This window comes from Xenia sp. Carnegie-2017, unplaced genomic scaffold, assembly GCF_021976095.1.
Source record: "Xenia sp. Carnegie-2017 unplaced genomic scaffold, XeniaSp_v1 HiC_scaffold_6, whole genome shotgun sequence".
Taxonomy (NCBI): Eukaryota; Metazoa; Cnidaria; class Anthozoa; order Malacalcyonacea; family Xeniidae; genus Xenia; species Xenia sp. Carnegie-2017.
In genome coordinates, this window is record NW_025813526.1 from 15,063,192 (window position 1) to 15,088,211 (window position 25,020).

The window sequence follows — 25,020 nt, forward strand, 5'->3', positions numbered from 1 at the left end:
TGCGAGTTCAAATCTCGTCCAAGTCACATGTTTTTCATGTGCATACTTTCTATGTGCATTCTCTGTGGACCTGTAGCTAAAAAATTAGAACGATGAAATAGAATCTTGAAGTTGTGAGTTCAAATCTCGTCCAAGTCTCATGTTTTTCATGTGCATATTTTCCATGTGCATTCTCTGTGGACCTGTAGCTCAAAAGTTAGAACGGTGGAGTAGAATCTTGAAGGTGTGAGTTCAAATCTCGTCCAAGTCTCATGTTTTTTGATGTTCGTATTACAGCCGTGTTAGGATTAATATATTATATATATTCTCTGATGATTACCTAGCCCCATCTTTAATATTCATTTTATGCCACCCTAAGCTTTCGTTTACTAAAATTATCAGAATAATGATTTAAACCATTGTGAGCAACCAACTTTATAAAAAAATGAAAATCTTTATTACAACTCAAGCATGTTGCTTCTTTATTTCAATAAGAGTTCACTAGATGAGAAACAAATTCTTACTTTTTTAATAGAATAGTTATGGCTCTTTTTTATACTATTTGAGATTGATGAGATGGTATGTTTTAAATTTGTTTGCTTTTTCCGAGATTAAGATTACGACTCCACAAAACAGACAAATACTGACGCCAACTTAAAACTCGCATGATTAGTTTAAAATAGGTAATGTACAATTATACCTGTACATTTCATTATACGTGTTTGTGTTTCATAGTTCATGCCTTAAATTTTGCATGAAGCTTCGAGTGGCTTGTTTTCATCTGTTTTATATGCCAGCATCAAATAAGATAATTAGATGCAGCTAAAAAAAAGAAAACCACTGTTTTATATTAAAAGCATATTGCTCAATAAGATAAATAGAAATTCTTAATTATGTTTACAAATATTGAAATTTCAGATTTTTGCCACACATGAAGCTGCGTAAGTTTGCAAAACAATGCTATAATTTGATTCCCAAACATGATTCAAAAAATGTCGTCAGAAAAATGACTTATTTTTAAATTTCTGAATATCTTAATAAACTAAAACAATAATCATTAAAACACGTTAATTATTATGAGATTGTGTTTTATATAAGCCTATTCTCTAAGAAAAGAGTTTAAGGTCGGGCAAAACAAGTTGAAACAATTATTGGTCACTAAGTTTTATTCTAAAAGTGCTTATAATACGAATTTTAGCCCCCTTTTTTATGAGCTTAGTTGAAATTTTGGATTATTTGAAGAACTGTGAAATGTCGTCGGACTTAAACAGATAAATATAAGTTCCTTAATTTTGCCTCCAAAGTCGGGTACTATTTGCGAATTTTTTACGACGCCATATTGATACATGTGACGTAGATAGTTGAACACTTCTGTTTCCGTCAATATAATATTATATTATAGGAGGTGATTTTGTTGTCGTTTTTCTTGTCTTAAAAACAAATGATGATAGTATTTTCAATAAAATATTAAGAAACAAGTTTTCCGGAAAGTATGGCCTCAAATCAGTGCTCAGATAATTCAAATTCGATGTCTGAATGCGTATCTGATTCGAGCTCGGAATCCGTGGGTTATGTTGAGCATTTAAACGACTTCGCATATGACGATGAACCCCTCGCAGGAGATGGTGATGAAACACATACTCCAGATGATCCCGATGGAATTCTCCCTGCGATATTAGAACAACGAAGTGATGGCGTAATTCCACTCGGTATATGGTAAGTTGCTGTTTTCTCCTGTTTGTAATATATATAAAGTTACTTTATAAACCACAATGCTCCCACGTTTCAGATGTAATTGTCAATGCTGTCATAACGATTTGTTAGAAGTCAAATTAGAGTTCAGATGCTGAAAGGAAATAGGACCAGCTTTGCAGAAAATGACATTCGGTGGCAGCATTGAGAAAATATCGTACATAACACAGCAATACGTTTATTAACATACCAGATATCATTAAAGTGCTTTGTTTCTTTTTTTCGTTTCGGATCAACTTTGCAATCCCTTTGTGCCTGTCACTGATAAAAACATCCATGGTAACCGCAGATTTCTCAAGAGACTGAAAAGATCTTTTTGCTCCCTCCAGTTCCATGTCATTACTGCTACCAACTTCACTGGCCTGCTTAAAAATCAAAATGCTTCCATCATTGAAAGTAAAAACACTACAAACAATGATTTCTATCATTCGATAATACCTGAAGCAATTCAAAATGAACCAGCTTTGATGTTGTGTTGCTCTGAATTGTGTACACTCCATATTTCACACTGTGCACAAATGTAGTTAAAAAACCATACAAATGCAATTTTTAGGTATTCAATCAAATGTTGAAAATACATTTCTTGTGATGATAAAAAGCACACTGTATAATAATTTCCAGAAATTTATTAACTTTTATTAATAACGTTATGTAATTTAAAAAATGGACTTTAAAAATTAATCCAAACTTTGTAGTTATAATACTATAAATTTAAAAATATGTTGAAATAGTTAGACCAGCCCTATCAGAGAATTGAACACTGGACCCCTGGTTTACAAGACCAGTGCTCTAACCACTGAGCTAATATGACTCTTACAAAACTGCACAAATATTACAGTGTTTAACTATAACTCTCTAGATAAATGTATTTAAAAAAACAATCAAATGGAATTGTTAACCATGCAACCAGATTTTAAAGATTTATTTTTCGTTGTGATGAATAAAAGAAAATACTGGATAGTTTAGAGGAGAACGTTTTTGACATTTATGAATAACGTTATCTAATTTTTAAGTTTAACTTTAAAATTCAATCCTAATTTGGTGGTTGTAATGCTTTAACTTCGGAAAATTGTTTATCCTTGGTAGACTAGACTTGTCAATGAATCGAAGTCTGTATCCCTTATTATAAGGCGAGTGCTCATTTATCTAAGCTAATTAGGCTGTTAAAGCCTGTAAAATTCCTTCTTCTTTAGTCATAACTCTTCAAAAAATTTAGTTATTTAACAATTCAAAGCAACTTTTAAGCATGCCACCATATATTAAAATTATTTATATTGTGTTAATTCATAACCTAAGAATACCGTCATGAAATCCGTTATAAAATCTTAAAAGAAGTCGAGAATAGTTTATACAAGATAATTTTGGTCTTCTTTTTTAACGTTAAGTAATATGAATGATTCCCTTTAAAGCATAAACTTAATTTGGTAGTTTAATGGTCTTACATGTGAGAAAAATTTTCAAGCTTGCTACACTAGCCTTATCAGAGAATTGAACTCTGTACCCCTGGTTTACTTGACCAGTGCTCTAACCGCTGAGCTAATAAGGCTACTACATAATGCATTAGATTAAGTTTGTTTATATACAACTGACTGGAAAAATGTAGTTAAAAAAGAATAAAAATGCAAATTTTAAGCATGCAATCAAATGTCGAAAATACATTTCTTGTGATGAGAAAAAGAAGCACACTGTATAATAATTTCCAGAAATTTATAAACTTTTATTAATAACGTTATGTAATTTAAAAAATAGACTTTAAAAATTAATCCAAACTTTGTAGTTATAATACTATAAATTTCAAAATATGTTGAAATAGTTAGACCAGCCCTATCAGAGAATTGAACTCTGTACCCCTGGTTTACTAGACCAGTGCTCTAATCGCTGAGCTAATAAGGCTGTTACGTAAAGCACAATTTTTAGCTTCTTCATATACAATTCTCTGGAAAAATGTAGTTAACAAACCATACAAATGCAACTTTTAGGCATGCAATCAAATGTTGAAAATACATTTCTTGTGATGATAAAAAGAAGCACACTGTATTATAATTTCCTGAAATTTATTAACTTTTATTAATAAAGTTATGTAATTTAAAAAATGGACTTTAAAAATTAATCCAAACTTTGTAGTTATAATAATATAAATTTCAAAATATGTTGAAATAGTTACATTAGCCCTATCAGAGAATTTCACTCTGGACCCCTGGTTTACAAGACCAGTGCTCCAACCACTGAGCTAACAAGGCTCTTACAAAACTGCACAAATATTACAGTGTTTAATTATAACTCTCTAGCTAAATGTATTTAAAAAATCAATCAAATGCAATTGTTATTCATGCAACCAGATTTTTAAGCTTTATTTTTCGTTGTGATGAATAAAAGAAAATACTGGATAGATTAGAGGAGAAAGTTTTTGACATTTATGAATAACGTTATCTAATTTTAAAGTTTAACATTTAAATTCAATCCTAATTTGGTAGTTGTAATACTTTAACTTGGACAAAATTGTTTATCCTTGGTAGACCAGACTTATCAATGGATCGAAGTCTGTATCCCTTATTATAAGGCCAGTGCTTAGTTATCTAAGCTAATTAGGCTGTTGAAACCTATTAAATTCCTTCTTCTTTAGTCATAACTCTTCAAAAAATTCAGTTATTTAACAATTCAAAGCAACGTTTAAGGATGCAACCAGATATTAAAATTATTTATATTGTGTTGATTCATAACCTAAGAATACCGTCATGAAATCCGTTATAAAATCTTAAGAGAAGTCGAGAATAGTTTATATAAGATAATTTTTGGTCTCCTTTTTTAACGTTAAGTAATATGAATGATTCACTTTAAAGCATAAACCTAATTTGGTAGTTTAACTGTCTTAAATTGGAGAAAAATTTTTAAGCTTGCTAAACTAGCCTTATCAGCGAATTGAACTCTGGACACCGGGTTTACAAACCAGTTCTGTAACCACTGAGCTAATAGGGCTACTATGTAATGCATTAATTTTAGTTTTTTTATAAGCAACTCTCCAAAGAAATGTAGTTAAAAACCATGCAAATGCAATTTTTAGGTATACAATCCAATGTTGAAAACACATTTATTGTGATGATAAAAAGAAGCACACTGTATAATAATTTCCAGAAATTTATTAACTTTTATTAATAACGTTATAAAATTTATAATATTATAACCTAAGAATACCGTCATGAAATCTGTTATAAAATCTTAAGATAAGTCGAGAATAGTTTATACAAGGTAATTTTGGTCTTCTTTTTTGACGTTATGTATTATGAATGATTCACTTCAAAACATAAATTTAATTTCGCAGATTAATTGTCTTAAGTTTGAGTAAAATTTTTAAGCATGTTAGACCAGCCTTATCAGAGAATTGAACTCTGGACCCCTGGTTTACTAGACCAGTGCTGTTACCACTGAGCTAATAAGGCTATTACGTAATTCATTAGATTTAGTTTGTTTATATACAACTGTCTGGAAAAAGGTAGTTAAAAAACAATACAAATGCAAATTTTAGGTATGCAATCCAATGTTGAAAACACATTTCTTGTGATGATAAAAAGAAGCACACTGTATAATAATTTCCAGAAATTTATTAACTTTTATTAATAACGTTATGTAATTTAAAAAATGGACTTTAAAAATTAATCCAAACTTTGTGGTTATAATACTATAAATTTCAAAAATATGCTGATCTAGTTAGACCAGCCTTATCAGAGAATTGAACTCTGGACCCCTGGTTTACAAGACCAGTGCTCTAACCGCTGAGCTAATAAGGCTGTTATAAAACTGCATAAATATTACATTGTTTAACTATAACTCTCTAGCTAAATGTATTTAAGAAATCAATCAAATAAAATTGTTAACCTTGCAACCAGATTTTAAAGCTTTATTTTTAGAGGTTATGAATAAACGAAGATACTGGATAGTTTAGAGGAGAAAGTTTTTGTCATTTATGAATAAGGTTATCTAATTTTAAAGTTTAACTTTAAAATTCAATCCTAATTTGGTAGTTGTAATACTTTAACTTTGAAAAAGTTGTTTATCCTTGGTAGACCAGACTTGTCAAAGAGTCGAAACTGTATATCTTATTATAAGGCCAGTGCTCAGTTATCTTAGCTCATTAGGCTGTTAAAACCTGTAAAATTCCTTCTTCTTTAGTCATAACTCTTCAAAAAATTTAGTTATTTAACAATTCAAAGCAACTTTTAAGCATGCAACCAGATATTAAAATTATTTGTATTATGTTAATTCATAACCTAAGAATACCGTCATGAAATCTGTTATAAAATATTAAGAGAAATCGAGAATAGTTTATACAAGATAATTTGGTCTTCTTTTTTAACGTTAAGTATTATGAATGATTCACTTCAAAGCATAAATTTAATTTGGCAGTTTAATTGTCTTAAGTTTGAGTAAAATTTTTAAGCTTGTTAGACCAGCCTTATCAGAGAATTGAACTCTGGACCCCTGGTTTACTAGACCAGTGCTCTTACCACTGAGCTAATAAGGCTATTACGTAAAGAATAAGATTTAGTTTGTTTATACACAACTCTCTGAAAAAATGTAGTTAACAAACCATACAAATGCAGTTTTTAGGTATGCAATCGAATGTTGAAAACACATTTCTTGTGATGATAAAAAGAAGCACACTGTATAATAATTTCCAGAAATTTATTAACTTTTATTAATAACGTTATGTAATTTAAAAAATGGACTTTAAAAATTAATTCACACTTTGTGGTTATAATACTATAAATTTCAAAAATATGCTGATCTAGTTAGACCAGCCTTACCAGAGAATTGAACTCTGGACCCCTGGTTTACAAGACCAGTGCTCTAACCGCTGTGCTAATAAGGCTGTTATAAAACTGCATAAATATTACATTGTTTAACTATAACTCTCTAGCTAAATGTATTTAAAAATCAATCAAATAAAATTGTTAACCATGCAACCAGATTTTAAAGGTTTATTTTTAGAGATTATGAATAAACGAAGATACTGGATAGTTTAGAGGAGAAAGTTTTGACATTTATGAATAAGGTTATCTAATTTTAAAGTTTAACTTTAAAGTTCAATCCTAATTTGGTAGTTGTAATACTTTAACTTTGAAAAAGTTGTTTATCCTTGGTGGACCAGACTTGTCAAAGAATCGAAACTGTATACCTTATTATAAGGCCAGTGCTCAGTTATCTTAGCTCATTAGGCTGTTAAAACCTGTAAAATTCCTTCTTCTTTAGTCATAACTCTTCAAAAAATTTAGTTATTTAACAATTCAAAGCAACTTTTAAGCATGCAACCAGATATTAAAATTATTTGTATTATGTTAATTCATAACCTAAGAATACCGTCATGAAATCTGTTATAAAATATTAAGAGAAATCGAGAATAGTTTATACAAGATAATTTGGTCTTCTTTTTTAACGTTAAGTATTATGAATGATTCACTTCAAAGCATAAATTTAATTTGGCAGTTTAATTGTCTTAAGTTTGAGTAAAATTTTTAAGCTTGTTAGACCAGCCTTATCAGAGAATTGAACTCTGGACCCCTGGTTTACTAGACCAGTGCTCTTACCACTGAGCTAATAAGGCTATTACGTAATGCATTAGATTTAGTTTGTTTATAGACAACTCTCTGGAAAATGTAGTTAACAAACCATACAAATGCAACTTTTAGGTATGCAATCCAATGTTGAAAACACATTTCTTGTGATGATAAAAGAAGCACACTGTATAATAATTTCCAGAAATTTATTAACTTTTATTAATAACGTTATGTAATTTAAAAAATGGACTTTAAAAATTAATCCAAACTTTGTGGTTATAATACTATAAATTTCAAAAATATGCTGATCTAGTTAGATCAGCCTTATCAGAGAATTAAACTCTGGACCACTGGTTTACAAGACCAGTGCTCTAACCACTGAGCTAATAACGCTGTTATAACACTGCATAAATATTACATTGTTTAACTATAACTCTCTAGCTAAATGTATTTAAGAAATCAATCAAATAAAATTGTTAACCATGCAACCAGATTTTATAGGTTTATTTTTAGAGATTATGAATAATAGAAAATACTGGATAGATTAGAGGAGAAAGTTTTTGACATTTATGAATAACGTTATCTAATTTTAAAGTTTAACATTAAAATTCAATCCTAATTTGATAGTTGTAATACTTTAACTTTGAAAAAGTTGTTTATCCTTGGTAGACCAGACTTGTCAAAGAATCGAAACCGTATACCTTATTATAAGGCCAGTGCTCAGTTATCTTAGCTCATTAGGCTGTTAAAACCTATAAAATTCCTTCTTCTTTAGTCATAACTCTTCAAAAAATTTAGTTATTTAACAATTCAAAGCAACTTTTAAGCATGCAACCAGATATTAAAATTATTTGTATTATGTTAATTCATAACCTAAGAATACCGTCATGAAATCTGTTATAAAATATTAAGAGAAATCGAGAATAGTTTATACAAGATAATTTGGTCTTCTTTTTTAACGTTAAGTATTATGAATGATTCACTTCAAAGCATAAATTTAATTTGGCAGTTTAATTGTCTTAAGTTTGAGTGAAATTTATAAGCTTGTTAGACTAGCCTTATCAGAGAATTGAACTCTGGACCCCTGGTTTACAAGACCAGTGCTCTAACCGCTGAGCTAATAAGGCTGTTACAAACCTGAATAAATAGTACATTGTTTAACTATAACTCTCTAGCTAAAAGTACTTAAAAAATCAATCAAATAAAATTGTTAACCATGCAACCAGATTTTAAAGGTTTATTTTTCGTGGTTATGAATAAAAGACGATACTGGATAGTTTAGAGGAGAAAGATTTGACATTTATGAATAAGGTTATATAATTTTAAAGTTTAACTTTAAAATTCAATCCTAATTTGGTAGTTGTAATATTTTAACTTTGAAAAAGTTGTTTATCCTTGGTGGACCAGACTTGTCAAAGAATCGAAATCTGTATACCTTATTATAAGGCCAGTGCTCAGTTATCTTAGCTCATTAGGCTGTTAAAATCTGTAAAATTCCTTCTTCTTTAGTCATAACTCTTCAATAAATTTAGTTATTTAACAATTCAAAGCAACTTTTAAGCATGCAAACAGATATTAAAATTATTTGTATCATGTTAATTCATAACCTAAGGATACTGTCATGAAATCTGTTATAAAATCTTAAGAGAAGTCGAGAATAGTTTATACAAGATAATTTGGTCTTCTTTTTTAACGTTAAGTATTATGAATGATTCACTTCAAAGCATAAATTTAATTTGGCAGTTTAATTGTCTTAAGTTTGAGTAAAATTTTTAAGCTTGTTAGACCAGCCTTATCAGAGAATTGAAATCTGGACCCCTGGTTTACTAGACCAGTGCTCTTACCACTGATCTAATAAGGCTACTATGTAATGCATTAATTTTAGTTTTTTTATAAGAAACTCTCCAGAGAAATGTAGTTAAAAAACCATACAAATGCAACTTTTAGGTACGCAATCCAATGTTGAAAACACATTTCTTGTGATGATAAAAAAAGCACACTGTATAATAATTTCCAGAAATTTATTAACTTTTATTAATAACATTATGTAATTTAAAAAATGGACTTTAAAAATTAATCCAAACTTTTCAGTTATTATACTATAAACTTCAAAATATGTTGAAATAGTTAGACCAGCCCAATCAGAGAATTGAACTCTAGACCTCTGGTTTACAAGACCAGTGGTCTAACCACTGAGCTAACAAGGCTCTTACAAAACTGCACAAATATTACAGTGTTTAACTATAACTCTCTATCTAAAAGTACTTAAAAAATCAATCAAATAAAATTGTTAACCATGCAACCAGATTTTAAAGGTTTATTTTTCGTGGTTATGAATAAAAGAAGATACTGAATAGTTTAGAGGAGAAAGTTTTTGACACTTATGAATAAGGTTATATAATTTTAAAGTTTAACTTTAAAATTCAATCCTAATTTGGTAGTTGTAGTATTTTAACTTTGAAAAAGTTGTTTATCCTTGGTGGACCAGACTTGTCAAAGAATCGAAATCTGTATACCTTATTATAAGGCCAGTGCTCAGTTATCTTAGCTCATTAGGCTGTTAAAATCTGTAAAATTCCTTCTTCTTTAGTCATAACTCTTCAAAAAATTTAGTTATTTAACAATTCAAAGCAACTTTTAAGCATGCAACCAGATATTAAAATTATTTGTATTATGTTAATTCATAACCTAAGAATACCGTCATGAAATCTGTTATAAAATATTAAGAGAAATCGAGAATAGTTTATACAAGATAATTTGGTCTTCTTTTTTAACGTTAAGTATTATGAATGATTCACTTCAAAGCATAAATTTAATTTGGCAGTTTAATTGTCTTAAGTTTGAGTAAAATTTTTAAGCATGTTAGACTAGCCTTATCAGAGAATTGAACTCTGGACCCCTGGTTTACAAGACCAGTGCTCTAACCGCTGAGCTAATAAGGCTGTTACAAACCTGAATAAATAGTACATTGTTTAACTATAACTCTCTAGCTAAAAGTACTTAAAAAATCAATCAAATAAAATTGTTAACCATGCAACCAGATTTTAAAGGTTTATTTTTCGTGGTTATGAATAAAAGAAGATACTGAATAGTTTAGAGGAGAAAGTTTTTGACACTTATGAATAAGGTTATATAATTTTAAAGTTTAACTTTAAAATTCAATCCTAATTTGGTAGTTGTAATACTTTAACTTTGAAAAAGTTGTTTATCCTTGGTAGACCAGACTTGTCATAGAATCGAAATCTGTATACCTTATTATAAGGCCAGTGCTCAGTTATCTTAGCTCATTAGGCTGTTAAAATCTGTAAAATTCCTTCTTCTTTAGTCATAACTCTTCAAAAAATTTAGTTATTTAACAATTCAAAGCAACTTTTAAGCATGCAACCAGATATTAAAATTATTTGTATTATGTTAATTCATAACCTAAGGATACCGTCATGAAATCTGTTATAAAATCTTAAGAGAAGTCGAGAATAGTTTATACAAGATAATTTGGTCTTCTTTTTTAACGTTAAGTATTATGAATGATTCACTTCAAAGCATAAATTTAATTTGGCAGTTTAATTGTCTTAAGTTTGAGTAAAATTTTTAAGCTTGTTAGACCAGCCTTATCAGAGAATTGAACTCTGGACCCCTGGTTTACTAGACCAGTGCTCTTACCACTGAGCTAATAAGGCTATTACGTAATGCATTAGATTTAGTTTGTTTATATACAACTCTCTGAAAAATGTAGTTAACAAACCATACAAATGCAACTTTTAGGCATGCAATCAAATGTTGAAAATACATTTCTTGTGATGATGAAAAGAAGCACACTGTATAATAATTTCCAGAAATTTATTAACTTTTATTAATAACGTTATGTAATTTAAAAATGGACTTTAAAATTAATCCAAACTTTGTAGTTATAATACTATAAATTTCAAAATATGTTGAACTAGTTAGACCAGCCTTATCAGAGAATTGAACTCTGGACCCTGGTTTACAAGACCAGTGCTCTAACCGCTGAGCTAATAAGGCTGTTACAAAACTGCATAAATATTACATTGTTTAACTATAACTCTCTAGCTAAATGTATTTAAAAATCAATCAAATAAAATTGTTAACCATGCAACCAGATTTTAAAGGTTTATTTTTGGTTATGAATAAAGAAAATACTGGATAGATTAGAGGAGAAAGTTTTGACATTTATGAATAAGGTTATCTAATTTTAAAGTTTAACTTTAAAATTCAATCCTAATTTGGTAGTTGTAATACTTTAACTTTGAAAAGTTGTTTATCCTTGATAGACCAGCCTTGTCAAAGAATCGAAATCTGTATACCTTATTATAAGGCCAGTGCTCAGTTATCTTAGCTCATTAGGCTGTTAAAACCTGTAAAATTCCTTCTTCTTTAGTCATAACTCTTCAAAAATTTAGTTATTTAACAATTCAAAGCAACTTTTAAGCATGCAACCAGATATTAAAATTATTTGTATTATGTTAATTCATAACCTAAGGATACCGTCATGAAATCTGTTATAAAATCTTAAGAGAAGTCGAGAATAGTTTATACAAGATAATTTGGTCTTCTTTTTTAACGTTAAGTATTATGAATGATTCACTTCAAAGCATAAATTTAATTTGGCAGTTTAATTGTCTTAAGTTTGAGTAAAATTTTTAAGCTTGTTAGACCAGCCTTATCAGAGAATTGAACTCTGGACCCCTGGTTTACTAGACCAGTGCTCTTACCACTGAGCTAATAAGGCTATTACGTAATGCATTAGATTTAGTTTGTTTATATACAACTCTCTGGAAAAATGTAGTTAACAAACCATACAAATGCAACTTTTAGGCATGCAATCAAATGTTGAAAATACATTTATTGTGATGATGAAAAGAAGCACACTGTATAATAATTTCCAGAAATTTATTAACTTTTATTAATAACGTTATGTAATTTAAAAAATGGACTTTAAAAATTAATCCAAACTTTGTAGTTATTATACTATAAAGTTCAAAATATGTTGAACTAGTTAGACCAGCCTTATCAGAGCATTAAACTCTGGACCGCTGGTTACCAGACCTGTGCTCTAACCACTGAGCTAACAAGTCTCTTACAAAACTGCACAAATATTACAGTGTTTAACTATAACTCTCTATCAAAAAGTACTTAAAAAATCAATCAAATAAAATTGTTAACCATGCAACCAGATTTTAAAGGTTTATTTTTCTTGGTTATGAATAAAAGAAAATACTGGATAGATTAGAGGAGAAAGTTTTTGACATTTATGAATAACGTTATCTAATTTTAAAGTTTAACATTAAAATTCAATCCTAATTTGATAGTTGTATATACTTTAACTTGGAAAAAATTGTTTATCCTTGGTACACCTGACTTGTCAATGAATCGAAATCTGTATCCCTTATTATAAGGCCAGTGCTTAGTTATCTAAGCTAATTAGGCTGTTAAAACCTATTAAATTCTTCTTCTTTAGTCATAACTCTTCAAAAAATTCAGTTATTTAACAATTCAAAGCATCCTTTAAGCATGCAAACAGATATTAAAATTATTTATATTGTGTTAGTTCATAACCTAGGAATACCGTCTTGCAATCCGTTATAAAATCTTAAGAGAAGTCGACAATAGTTTATACAAGATAATTCTGGTCTTCGTTTTAACGTTAAGTAATATGAATTATTCACTTGAAAGCATAAACTTAATTTGGTAGTTTAATTGTCTTAAATTGGAGAAAAACTTTTAAGCTTGCTAGACTAGCCTTATCAGAGAATTGAACTCTGGACCCCTGGTTTACAAGACCAGTGCTCTAACCGCTGAGCTAATAAGGCTGTTACAAACATGAATAAATAGTATATTGTTTAACTATAACTCTCTAGCTAAAAGTACTTAAAAAATCAATCAAATAAAATTGTTAACCATGCAACCAGATTTTAAAGGTTTATTTTTAGAGATTATGAATAAACGAAGATACTGGATAGTTTAGAGGAGAAAGTTTTTTTAACATTTATGAATAAGGTTATCTAATTTTAAAGTTTAACTTTAAAGTTCAATCCTAATTTGGTAGTTGTAATACTTTAACTTTGAAAAAGTTGTTTATCCTTGGTAGACCAGACTTGTCATAGAGTCGAAATCTGTATACCTTATTATAAGGCCAGTGCTCAGTTATCTTAGCTCATTAGGCTGTTAAAATCTGTAAAATTCCTTCTTCTTTAGTCATAACTCTTCAAAAAATTCAGTTATTTAACAATTCAATGCAACTTTTAAGCATGCAACCAGATAAAAAAATTATTTGTATTATGTTAATTCATAACCTAAGAATACCGTCATGAAATCTGTTATAAAATCTTAAGAGAAGTCGAGAATAGTTTATACAAGATAATTTGGTCTTCTTTTTTAACGTTAAGTAATATGAATGATTCACTTTAAAGCATAAACTTAATTTGGCAGTTTAATTGTCCTAAGTTTGAGTAAAATTTTTAAGCATGTTAGACTAGCCTTATCAGAGAATTGAACTCTGGACCCCTGGTTTACAAGACCAGTGCTCTAACCGCTGAGCTAATAAGGCTGTTAAAAAACTGAATAAATAGTACATTGTTTAACTATAACTCTCTAGCTAAAAGTACTTGAAAAATCAATCAAATAAAATTGTTAACCATGCAACCAGATTTTAAAGGTTTATTTTTCTTGGTTATGAATAAAAGAAAATACTGGATAGATTAGAGGAGAAAGTTTTGACATTTATGAATAACGTTATCTAATTTTAAAGTTTAACTTTAAAATTCAATCCTAATTTGGTAGTTGTAATACTTTAACTTTGAAAAATTGTTTATCCTTGGTAGACCAGACTTGTCAATGAATCGAAATCTGTATCCTTATTATAAGGCCAGTGCTTAGTTATCTAAGCTAATTAGGCTGTTAAACCTATTAAATTCTTTCTTCTTTAGTCATAACTCTTCAAAAAATTCAGTTAGTTAACAATTCACAGCAACTTTTAAGCATGCAACCAGATATTAAAATTATTTGTATTATGTTAATTCATAACCTAAGGATACCGTCATGAAATCTGTTATAAAATCTTAAGAGAAGTCGAGAATAGTTTATACAATATAATTTGGTCTTCTTTTTTAACGTTAAGTATTATGAATGATTCACTTCAAAGCATAAATTTAATTTGGCAGTTTAATTGTCTTAAGTTTGAGAAAATTTTAAGCTTGTTAGACCAGCCTTATCAGAGAATTGAACTCTGGACCCTGGTTTACTAGACCAGTGCTCTAACCACTGAGCTAATAAGGCTACTACAATGCATTAGATTTAGTTTGTTTATAGACAACTCTCTGGAAAAATGTAGTTAAAAACCATACAAATGCAATTTTTAGGTATGCAATCCAATGTTGAAAACACATTTCTTGTGATGATAAAAAGAAGCACACTGTATAATAATTTCCAGAAATTTATTAACTTTTATTAATAACGTTATGTAATTTAAAAAATGGACTTTAAAAATTAATCCAAACTTTGTGGTTATAATACTATAAATTTCAAAAATATGTTGATCTAGTTAGACCAGCCTTATCAGAGAATTGAACTCTGGACCCCTGGTTTACAAGACCAGTGCTCTAACCGCTGAGCTAATAAGGCTGTTACAAAACTGAATAAATAGTACATTGTTTAACTATAACTCTCTAGCTAAAAGTACTTAAAAAATCAATCAAATAAAATTGTTAACCATGCAACCAGATTTTAAAGGTTTATTTTTCTTGGTTATGAATAAAAGAAAATACTGGATAGATTAGAGGAGAAAGTTTTTGACATTTATGAATAAGGTTATATAATTTTAAAGTTTAACTTTAAAATTCAATCCTAATTTGGTAGTTGTAATACTTTAACTTTGAAATAGTTGTTTATCCTTGGTAGACCAGACTTGTCAAAGAATCGAAATCTGTATACCTTATTATAAGGCCAGTGCTCAGTTATCTTTGCTCATTAGGCTGTTAAAACCTGTAAAATTCCTTCTTCTTTAGTCATAACTCTTCAAAAAATTTAGTTATTTAATAATTCAAAGCAACTTTTAAGCATGCAACCAGATATTAAATTTATTTGTATTATGTTAATTCATAACCTAAGAATACTGTCATGAAATCTGTTATAAAATCTTAAGAGAAGTCGAGAATAGTTTATACAAGATAATTTGGTCTTCTTTTTTAACGTTAAGTATTATGAATGATTCACTTCAAAGCATAAATTTAATTTGGCAGTTTAATTGTCTTAAGTTTGAGTAAAATTTTTAAGCTTGTTAGACCAGCCTTATCAGAGAATTTAACTCTGGACCCCTGGTTTACTAGATTAGTGCTCTTACCACTGAGCTAGTAAGGCTATTACGTAATGCATTAGATTTAGTTTGTTTATAGACAACTCTCTGGAAAAATGTAGTTAACAAACCATACAAATGCAACTTTTAGGCATGCAATCAAATGTTGAAAATACATTTCTTGTGATGATGAAAAGAAGCACACTGTATAATAATTTCCAGAAATTTATTAACTTTTATTAATAACGTTATGTAATTTAAAAAATGGACTTTAAAAATTAATCCAAAATTTGTAGTTATAATACTATAAATTTCAAAAATATGTTGAACTAGTTAGACCAGCCTTATCAGAGCATTGAACTCTGGACCGCTGGTTACCAGACCAGTGCTCTAACCGCTGAGCTAATAAAGCTGTTACAAAACTGAATAAATAGTACATTGTTTAACTATAACTTTCTAGCTAAATGTATTTAAAAAATCAATCAAATAAAATTGTTAACCATTAAACCAGATTTTAAAGGTTTATTTTCCGTGGTTATGAATAAAAGAAAATACTGGATAGATTAGAGGAGAAAGTTTTTGACATTTATGAATAAGGTTATATAATTTTAAAGTTTAACTTTAAAATTCAATCCTAATTTGGTAGTTGTAATACTTTAACTTTGAAATAGTTGTTTATCCTTGGTAGACCAGACTTGTCATAGAATCGAAATCTGTATACCTTATTATAAGGCCAGTGCTCAGTTATCTTAGCTCATTAGGCTGTTAAAACCTGTAAAATTCCTTCTTCTTTAGTCATAACTCTTCAAAAAATTTAGTTATTTAACAATTCAAAGCAACTTTTAAGCATGCAACCAGATATAAAAATTATTTGTATTATGTTAATTCATAACCTAAGAATACTGTCATGAAATCTGTTATAAAATCTTAAGAGAAGTCGAGAATAGTTTATACAAGATAATTTGGTCTTCTTTTTTAACGTTAAGTATAATGAATGATTCACTTCAAAGCATAAATTTAATTTGGCAGTTTAATTGTCTTAAGTTTGAGTAAAATTTTTAAGCATGTTAGACTAGCCTTATCAGAGAATTGAACTCTGGACCCCTGGTTTACTAGACCAGTGCTCTTACCACTGAGCTAATAAGGCTATTACGTAATGCATTAGATTTAGTTTGTTTATATACAACTCTCTGGAAAAATGTAGTTAACAAACCATACAAATGCAACTTTTAGGCATGCAATCAAATGTTGAAAATACATTTATTGTGATGATGAAAAGAAGCACACTGTATAATAATTTCCAGAAATTTATTAACTTTTATTAATAACGTTATGTAATTTAAAAAATGGACTTTAAAAATTAATCCAAATTTTGTAGTTATAATATTATAAATTAAAAAATATGTTGAACTAGTTAGACCAACCTTATCAGAGAATTGAACTCTGGACCCCTGTTTTACCAGTTCTCTAACCACCAAATTGCAAAGGTATTACATTGTTTTACTATAACTCTCTAGATAAATGTATTTAAAAAACCAATCAAATGCAATTGTTTACCATGCAACCAGATTTTAAAGATTTATTTTCCGTGGTGATGAATAAAAGAAAAACTGGAGAGTTTAGAGGAGAAAATTTTTGATATTTATAAATAACGTTATCTGATTTTAAAGTTTACTTTAAAGTTCACTCCTAATTTACTAATTGTAATACTTTAACTTAAAAAATTGTTTATCCTTGGTAGAGCAGACTTGTCAATGAATCGAAATCTGTATCTCTTGTTATATAACCAGTACTCTGTTATCCAAGGTAATAAGGGTACCTTACCATCATGCAATCAAATGTTGAAAATAAATTTCTTGTGATGATAAAAAGAAGCACACTGTATAATAAATTCTAAGAATTTATTAAATTTTATCAATAACGTTATGTAATTTAAAAAAAGGACTTTAAATATTAATCTAAAATTTGTAGTTATAATACTATAAATTTCAAAAATATTGTAATGGTAAATCTCGTCAAACTGAGAGTTTAGGTCTTGTGCAAAGTCTTGCTGTTGGGAACGGGGATATTCCTGGTGGGACATGGATAGTCAACTCAGGGGCTACCAGTCACATGTGCAATAACAACCATCTATTAGAAGACTTTCAAAGTATAGAAGATCATGTGCATGTAATGATTGGAAATGGAAAAGTCCTAAGTGGAATCGGAATTGTTACTGTAACCTTAAACACAAATCTTCAAAATGGAAAGGTACAAGAATGTAAATTGCATAATGTACTGTATGTACCACAACTCACCTACAACTTGATAAGTGTTGAAAAAGTCACTGATGCGGGAAATGCTATCAATTTTGATCATACGACATGTACAATTTTTTGCAAAGATGGAACAATGATTGGTATTGCAAAGAAGCAGGATGTTTGTTTGTATTGGATTGCAAGTGCAAGTTTGAACACGTAAAAGTCATGAAAGAAGAAATTGGAACATTGAATAAGATGCTGTGGCATCGACGTCTTGCTCATCTTGGAGGTCACAGATTGAGACAAATGGTGAATGAAAATTTACTGAAAGGACTAAATTTTGACATCAAGAAGAATCTAGAATTCTGTGATGAATATGCAAAAGGAAAGCTTCATCGTAATTCATTTTCTCGAGGTAAAGCAAACAGATCACTACAGAAATTAAATATAAAATCCTATGGCGGTGCAGAATATTTCTTGACGTTTACTGATGATAAAACTCGATGTGTTTGGATTTATCCTTTGAAATAGAAAAGTGAAGTATTCAGCAAGTTTCAGGAATGGAACGCTTCTGTCGAAAAAGCAAGTGGGTTTAAACTTAAAACCTTAAAAAGCGACAACGGCGGCGAATTCACGTCGAATGAATTCAAGAGCTACCTAAAATCAGAAGGAATCAAGCAAGAGCTCACCATACCAAAAACTCCAGAGCAAAATGGTGTAGCTGAACGTCATAACCGAACGCTGATGGAGTCTGTTCGTACCATGTTGATACAAGCAAAGCTGCCGCAAAGATTTTTCGTTGAAGCACTTACTACAGCCGTGTATCTAAATAATAGAAGCCCCACGAAAAGTCTATTGAAGATGACACCATTTTAAGCTTGGGCTGGTGTGAAACCAGACGTCAGTCATTTAAGAACATTTGGTTGTGTTGCCTATGTACATGTACAGAAGGACGAGAGAAGAAAGCTGGATTCAAAAGCTAAGACGTGTGTTCTGCTGGGATATGGTGCAGAAACTAAAGGTTATCGTTTGTTTGATCCAGATTGTTCTAGAGTCATTTTTAGTCGTGACGTCAAATTTAATGAAAAGCAGTATGGATTTGAGAAGAAGACAGAAACAAACGAGAGTGTACCTCGACGTATGATCTTACAGCTTTCTGATGATGACGAGAACAATGACGATGGTGAAAACAACGTACTTAATGACGTACCACTGGTTCTCCCGGTAAGACAACGACGCCCACCTGACCGTTACGGAGAATGGGTTACCATTGTCGACGAAAATAATGCAGAACCAAAAAACTTTGGTGATGCACTTGCTGATCTACTATATCTGCTCTAATATTTAAGACACAAGATTGGTATAATGCAACAGATAATTCTCAACTAAGATAAAAAGGGAGTTCACTTATTAATTATAGATTTTCGAAAGGTTTTGACATAGAGAATCACAACATAATAAACAAAATTAGCATCTAGGAAATTGATATATCTTTCTGTCAAAGGATTCGAAGTTTTTGACAGGAATATCGCAACAAGTCAGCCTAATAACGTTATGTAATTTAAAATATTGACTTTAAAATTTAATCCAAATTTAGTAGTTATAATACTTTAAATTCCAAAAATAATTTAAACTAGGTAGACCAGCCTTATCACAGAATTGAGATCTGGACCACTGGTTTACAAGACCAGTGTTCTAACCGTTGAAGTAATAAAGCTATTACATGCTGCATAAGTTTTAGTTTGTTTATATGTCACTCTCTAGAGCAATCTAGATAAATAACCATTTAAATGCAACTTTCAGGCATGCAATCAGATGATAAAGTTTCATTTCTCGTTATGATGAATATACAGAGATTACGGGATGATCTGCTCCAGAAAAAATTTATTTTCATTAATGACGTTATGTAATTTAAAACATTAACTTTGAAATTAAATGCTAATTTAGTAGTTTAAATTACAAAAAAGTACTTTAAATTACACAAAAAATAGTTATGCTTGGTAGCCCACCCTTATCAGAGAGTTGAACTCTGGACCCCTTGTTTACAAGACTAGTGCTCTAACCGCTGAGCTAATAATGCTGATACAAACTGAATAAATTTTAGTTTGCTTAATTACAACCCTCGAGAAAAATGTAGTTAAATAACCATTCAAATGCAATTTTTAAGCAAGAAATCAGATGTTAAATTTACATTTCTAGTAGTGATAAGTAAACAAAGAATACTGGACAATTAATTCCAAAAATTTTTTATTTTCATTAATAGCGTCATGTAATTTAAAAAATGAACTTTGAAATTTAATCCAAACCTGGTAGTTATAATAATTTATATCACCAAAAAATACATTATGTTTCGTAGACCAACCTTATCAGAGAATTGAACTGTTGACCCCTGGTTTAAAAGACCAGTGCTCTAACCGCTGAGCTAATAAGGCTCTCACATGCTGTGTTAGTTTTAGTTTGTTTAATTATAACCCTATGGAGAAATAAAGTTAAGTAACAATTCAAATGCAATTTTTGAGCATGCAATCAGACGTTGGTGTTGCATTTCTAGTGGTGATAATTAAATAAAGAATACTGGACAATTAATTCCAAAAAGATTTTATTGTCATTAATAACATTATATAATTTAAAAAATTAACTTTAAAATTTAATCCAAACCTGGTAGTTATAATAATTTATATCACCAAAAAACATTATGTTTCGTAAACCAGCCTTATCAGAGAATAGAACTCAGGACCCCTGGTTTACAAGACCATCACTTTAACCGCTGACCTAATAAGGCTGGTACAAACGGAATAAATTTTAGTTAGCTTAATTATAACCCTCGAGAAAAATGTAGTTAAATACCATTCAAATGCAATTTTTAAGCATGCAATCGGATGTTAAAGTTACATTTCTAGTAGTGATAAATAAACAAAGAATACTGGAGAAATAATTCCACACATTTTTTATTTTCATTAATAACGTCATCTAATATAAAAAATGGACTTTAAAATTTAATCCAAACCTGGTAGTTAAAATAATTTATATCACCAAAAATACAGTCTGTTTCGTAGACCAGCCTTATCAGAGAATTGAACTGTGAACACCTGATTTACAACACCAGTGCTCTAACCTCTGAGCTAATACGGCTGCTACAAACTGGACAATTTTTAGTTTGCTTAATTATAACCCTATAGAGAAATAAAGTAAGTAACAATTCAAATGCAATTTTTAAGCATGATTGGTAGACCAGCCTTAACATGAATTGAATTCTAGATCCCTGCTTGCAAGAACAGTGTTATGTTCTTTGAGTTAATAAAGCTGTTGAAAAAGTGCAAAATTTATTTTTTCTTTAGTCATAACACTTCATAGAAATTTAGTTATTTAATGATTCAAACCAATTTTTTAGCATGTTATCAGATATTAAAATTTTATATCTTGTGGGAATCAATGAACTAAGAATATTGTCATGAAATCCGTTAGAAAATGGAAAGAGAAATCATGAATAATTTAAAAAAGAAAATATTTGGTCGTTATTTTTAACGTTAAATAATGTGAAATGTTGAATTTAAAGCTTAGTCCTAGTTTGGTAGTTTTATTAGTTTAAGTTATATAAAAATAATTAAGCTTGCTAGACCAGCCTCATCAGAGAATTGAACTCTGGACCCCTGGTTTACGAGACCAGTGCTCTAACCTCTGAGCTAATAAGGCTGCTACAAGCTGGATAATTTTTAGTTGGTTTAAATATAACCCTACAGAGAAATAAAATTAAGTAACAATTCAAATGCAATTTTTGAGCATGCAATCAGATGTTAAAGTCGCATTTCTAGTGGTGATAAGTAAATAAAGAATACAGGATAATTAATTTTAAAAAGATTATATTTTCATTAATAACATTATATAAATTAAAAAATTAACTTTAAAATTTAATCCAAATTTGGTAGTTTTAATATGTAAATTAAAAATAAGTATGCTTGGTAATAGAGCCTTATCATAGAATTGGTTTCTGAATCCCTGGCTTACAGGATCAGTGCCCTAACCAACGAACTAACGAGGCTATTACATACTACGCATGTTTTAGTTTGTTTATATATAACTCTTTAGAGAAATGTAGTTAAATACCATTCAAATGCAATTTTTAAGCATGCAATCGGATGTTAAAGTTACATTTCTAGTAGTGATAAATAAACAAAGAATACTGGAGAAATAATTCCAAAAATTTTTTATTTTCATTAATAACGTCATCTAATATAAAAAATGGACTTTAAAATTTAATCCAAACCTGGTAGTTAAAATAATTTATATCACCAAAAAATACAGTCTGTTTCGTAGACCAGCCTTATCAGAGAATTGAACTGTGGACACCTGATTTACAACACCAGTGCTCTAACCTCTAAGCTAATACGGCTGCTATAAACTGGACAATTTTTAGTTTGTTGCATTATAACCCTATAGAGAAATAAAGTTAAGTAACAATTCAAATGCAATTTTTAAGCATGATTGGTAGACCAGCCTTAACATGAATTGAATTCTAGTTTTCTGCTTGCAAGAACAGTGCTCTTTTCTTTGAGTTAATAAAGCTGTTGAAAAAGTGCAAAATTTATTGTTTCTTTAGTCATAACACTTCATAGAAATGTAGTTATTTAATGATTCAAACCAATTTTTTAGCATGTTATCAGATATTAAAATTTTATGTCTTGTGGGAATCAATGAACTAAGAATACGTCATGAAATCCGTTAGAAAATGGCAAGAGAAATCGAGAATAATTTAAAAAGAAAATATTTGGTCGTTATTTTTAACGTTAAATAATGTGAAAGGTTCAATTTAATGCTTTGTCCTAATTTGGTAGTTTTATTAGTTTAAGTTATGTAAAAATAATTAAGCTTGCTAGACCAGCCTCATCAGAGAATTGAACTCTGGACCCCTGGTTTACGAGACCAGTGCTCTAACCTCTGAGCTAATAAGGCTGCTACAAGTTGGACAATTTTGAGTTGGTTTACATATAACCCTACAGAGAAATAAAGTTAAGTAACAATTCAAATGCAATTTTTGAGCATGCAGTCAGATGTTAAAGTTGCATTTCTAGTGGTGATAAGTAAATAAAGAACACAGGATAATTAATTTAAAAAAGATTATATTTTCATTAATAACATTATATAAATTAAAAAATTAACTTTAAAATTTAATCCAAATTTGGTAGTTTTAATATGTAAATTGAAAAATAAGTATGCTTGGTAATAGAGCCTTATCATAGAATTGGTTTCTGAATCCCTGGCTTACAGGTTCAGTGCCCTAACCGACGAGCTAACGAGGCTATTATATACTACGCATGTTTTAGTTTGTTTATATATAACTCTTTAGAGAAATGTAGTTAAATAACCATTCAAATGCAATTTTTAAGCATGAATCAGATGTTAAAGTTTCAGCTCTCGTGTTGTTAGATATTCAAAGATTACCGAATAATTACTCCAGAAAATTCTTAATTTTATTAATGACTTTGTGTAATTTAAAAAATTAACTTTGAAATTTAATCCTAATTTAGTAGTTATAATACTTTAAATTACAAAAAATGATTCATGCTTGGTAGACCAGCCTTAACATGAATTGAATTCTAGATCCCTGCTTGCAAGAACAGTGCTCTGTTCCCTGAGTTAATAAAGCTGTTAAAAAAGTGCAAAATTTATTGCATCTTAACTCACAACAGTTCATACAAATGTAGTTGTTTATTGATTCAAAGCAATTTTTAAGCATGCAATGAGAAATTAAAGTTTTATGTCTAGTGAGAATCATTAAACTAAGAATACCGTCATGAAATCCGTTATAAAATGCTAAGAGAGTTGAGAATAATTTATGTAAAAAAATTTCTGCTCTTTATTTTTAACGTTAAGTAATGTGAATGGTTCAATTTAAAGCTTAGTCAGAGTTTGGTAGTTTTAATACTTTAAGTTAGATATAAATTTTGAAGCTTGCTAGACTAGTCTCATCAGAAAATTGAAATCTGGACCCTGATTTACGAGACCAGGGCTCTAACCTCTGAGCTAACAAGGCTGGTACACACTGAACAAATTTTAGTTTGTTTAATTATATCTCTCTAGAGAAATGTAGTCAAATAACTATTCAAATGCAATTTTTAAGCATGCAATCAGATGCTAAAGTTTTATTTCTCGTAGTGTTGAATATACAAAGATTGCTGGATAATTTACTCCAGAAATTTTTTATTTTCATTAATGACGCTATGAAATTTAAAAAATTAACATTAAAATTTCATCTTAATTTAATAGTTATAATACTTTAAATTACAAAAAATTATTTATGCTTGGTAGATCAGCCTTATCAGAATATCGAACTCCTGACCCTTGGTTTACAAGACCAGTGCTCAAACTGTAGAATTTATAATTTCTTTACATAAAATACTTTACAGAAATGTAATTATTTACCCAGTCAAAGTAATTTTTAAGGATGATTGTTTATTGTAGTTTTAAATCTTGTGGTGATAATAAACAAAGAATACTGTCGAGAAATCGATTATCAAATGCTAAAAAATTCGAGAATAATTTATACAATAAAATTTACGGTCTTTATTTTTAACGTTATGTAAAATGAATGGGTCACTTTAAAGCTCAACCCAGTTTGGTAGTTACAGTACTTTAAAATATAAAAAATTTAAAAATAATATTTATGCGTCATAGACCTGCTTTATCGGAGACTTGCGTTATTGTAAAATTCCGGGTGTGGGTTGTATGCCCGCAAAATCCACTCCTGAATGTAGATACATCAAAGACACACAAAATGTAGGAGAATTTATATGATATATGGCTTCTAACCCTTATTGAACTCACATTGTTATTTGGTATAAGTTCGACACTATTTTCACTGAAACTTGTTAAGTGAATTATCACGATGCTATGGGGTAATATGTTGTTAAATTTTGACTTAGATAACCAGTGAATTACAATTTGTAAGCATGCAATCAGATGTTAATTATTTATATCTCGGGGTGATCAGTAAACAAATAATACTGGATAATTTATACCAGAAAATTTTCCTATTCATTATTAACGTTATATAATTCAAAACTTTGACTTTAAAACTTAATCCTAATTTGATAGTTAGAGTACTTTGAATTATAAAAATATACAAAAATATTTAATCTTGCTACACCAGATTTATTGAACTCTGGACTCCTGGCTTACCAGTGCTCTAACA

General features: G+C 29.4%; 24 non-coding genes across 24 annotated transcripts; all 24 read right to left on the bottom strand.

The window, feature by feature from the left end:
* Positions 1-2,469: 2,469 nt before the first annotated feature.
* On the bottom strand, positions 2,470-2,542 carry Trnat-ugu. The gene has a single exon. It is a non-coding gene; the product is annotated as a tRNA-Thr (tRNA).
* A 662-nt stretch (positions 2,543-3,204) lies between these two features.
* Trnat-agu lies at positions 3,205-3,277 on the bottom strand. Its single transcript has one exon. It is a non-coding gene; the product is annotated as a tRNA-Thr (tRNA).
* A 274-nt stretch (positions 3,278-3,551) lies between these two features.
* On the bottom strand, positions 3,552-3,624 carry Trnat-agu. Its single transcript has one exon. It is a non-coding gene; the product is annotated as a tRNA-Thr (tRNA).
* A 274-nt stretch (positions 3,625-3,898) lies between these two features.
* Positions 3,899-3,971, bottom strand: Trnat-ugu. Its single transcript has one exon. It is a non-coding gene; the product is annotated as a tRNA-Thr (tRNA).
* Positions 3,972-5,095: 1,124 nt separating this feature from the next.
* On the bottom strand, positions 5,096-5,168 carry Trnat-agu. The gene has a single exon. It is a non-coding gene; the product is annotated as a tRNA-Thr (tRNA).
* Positions 5,169-5,443: 275 nt separating this feature from the next.
* Trnat-ugu lies at positions 5,444-5,516 on the bottom strand. The gene has a single exon. It is a non-coding gene; the product is annotated as a tRNA-Thr (tRNA).
* A 661-nt stretch (positions 5,517-6,177) lies between these two features.
* Trnat-agu lies at positions 6,178-6,250 on the bottom strand. The gene has a single exon. It is a non-coding gene; the product is annotated as a tRNA-Thr (tRNA).
* Positions 6,251-6,525: 275 nt separating this feature from the next.
* On the bottom strand, positions 6,526-6,598 carry Trnat-ugu. Its single transcript has one exon. It is a non-coding gene; the product is annotated as a tRNA-Thr (tRNA).
* Positions 6,599-7,257: 659 nt separating this feature from the next.
* Trnat-agu lies at positions 7,258-7,330 on the bottom strand. The gene has a single exon. It is a non-coding gene; the product is annotated as a tRNA-Thr (tRNA).
* Positions 7,331-7,603: 273 nt separating this feature from the next.
* On the bottom strand, positions 7,604-7,676 carry Trnat-ugu. The gene has a single exon. It is a non-coding gene; the product is annotated as a tRNA-Thr (tRNA).
* A 661-nt stretch (positions 7,677-8,337) lies between these two features.
* Positions 8,338-8,410, bottom strand: Trnat-ugu. The gene has a single exon. It is a non-coding gene; the product is annotated as a tRNA-Thr (tRNA).
* Positions 8,411-9,071: 661 nt separating this feature from the next.
* Trnat-agu lies at positions 9,072-9,144 on the bottom strand. The gene has a single exon. It is a non-coding gene; the product is annotated as a tRNA-Thr (tRNA).
* Positions 9,145-9,417: 273 nt separating this feature from the next.
* On the bottom strand, positions 9,418-9,490 carry Trnat-ugu. Its single transcript has one exon. It is a non-coding gene; the product is annotated as a tRNA-Thr (tRNA).
* Positions 9,491-10,152: 662 nt separating this feature from the next.
* Trnat-ugu lies at positions 10,153-10,225 on the bottom strand. Its single transcript has one exon. It is a non-coding gene; the product is annotated as a tRNA-Thr (tRNA).
* A 662-nt stretch (positions 10,226-10,887) lies between these two features.
* Trnat-agu lies at positions 10,888-10,960 on the bottom strand. The gene has a single exon. It is a non-coding gene; the product is annotated as a tRNA-Thr (tRNA).
* A 271-nt stretch (positions 10,961-11,231) lies between these two features.
* Positions 11,232-11,303, bottom strand: Trnat-ugu. The gene has a single exon. It is a non-coding gene; the product is annotated as a tRNA-Thr (tRNA).
* A 654-nt stretch (positions 11,304-11,957) lies between these two features.
* Trnat-agu lies at positions 11,958-12,030 on the bottom strand. The gene has a single exon. It is a non-coding gene; the product is annotated as a tRNA-Thr (tRNA).
* Positions 12,031-13,038: 1,008 nt separating this feature from the next.
* Positions 13,039-13,111, bottom strand: Trnat-ugu. The gene has a single exon. It is a non-coding gene; the product is annotated as a tRNA-Thr (tRNA).
* Positions 13,112-13,775: 664 nt separating this feature from the next.
* On the bottom strand, positions 13,776-13,848 carry Trnat-ugu. Its single transcript has one exon. It is a non-coding gene; the product is annotated as a tRNA-Thr (tRNA).
* A 656-nt stretch (positions 13,849-14,504) lies between these two features.
* On the bottom strand, positions 14,505-14,576 carry Trnat-agu. The gene has a single exon. It is a non-coding gene; the product is annotated as a tRNA-Thr (tRNA).
* Positions 14,577-14,848: 272 nt separating this feature from the next.
* Positions 14,849-14,921, bottom strand: Trnat-ugu. The gene has a single exon. It is a non-coding gene; the product is annotated as a tRNA-Thr (tRNA).
* Positions 14,922-16,665: 1,744 nt separating this feature from the next.
* On the bottom strand, positions 16,666-16,738 carry Trnat-agu. Its single transcript has one exon. It is a non-coding gene; the product is annotated as a tRNA-Thr (tRNA).
* A 4,713-nt stretch (positions 16,739-21,451) lies between these two features.
* Trnat-cgu lies at positions 21,452-21,524 on the bottom strand. Its single transcript has one exon. It is a non-coding gene; the product is annotated as a tRNA-Thr (tRNA).
* Positions 21,525-22,708: 1,184 nt separating this feature from the next.
* Positions 22,709-22,781, bottom strand: Trnat-cgu. Its single transcript has one exon. It is a non-coding gene; the product is annotated as a tRNA-Thr (tRNA).
* Between the last annotated feature and the right edge of the window lie 2,239 nt (positions 22,782-25,020).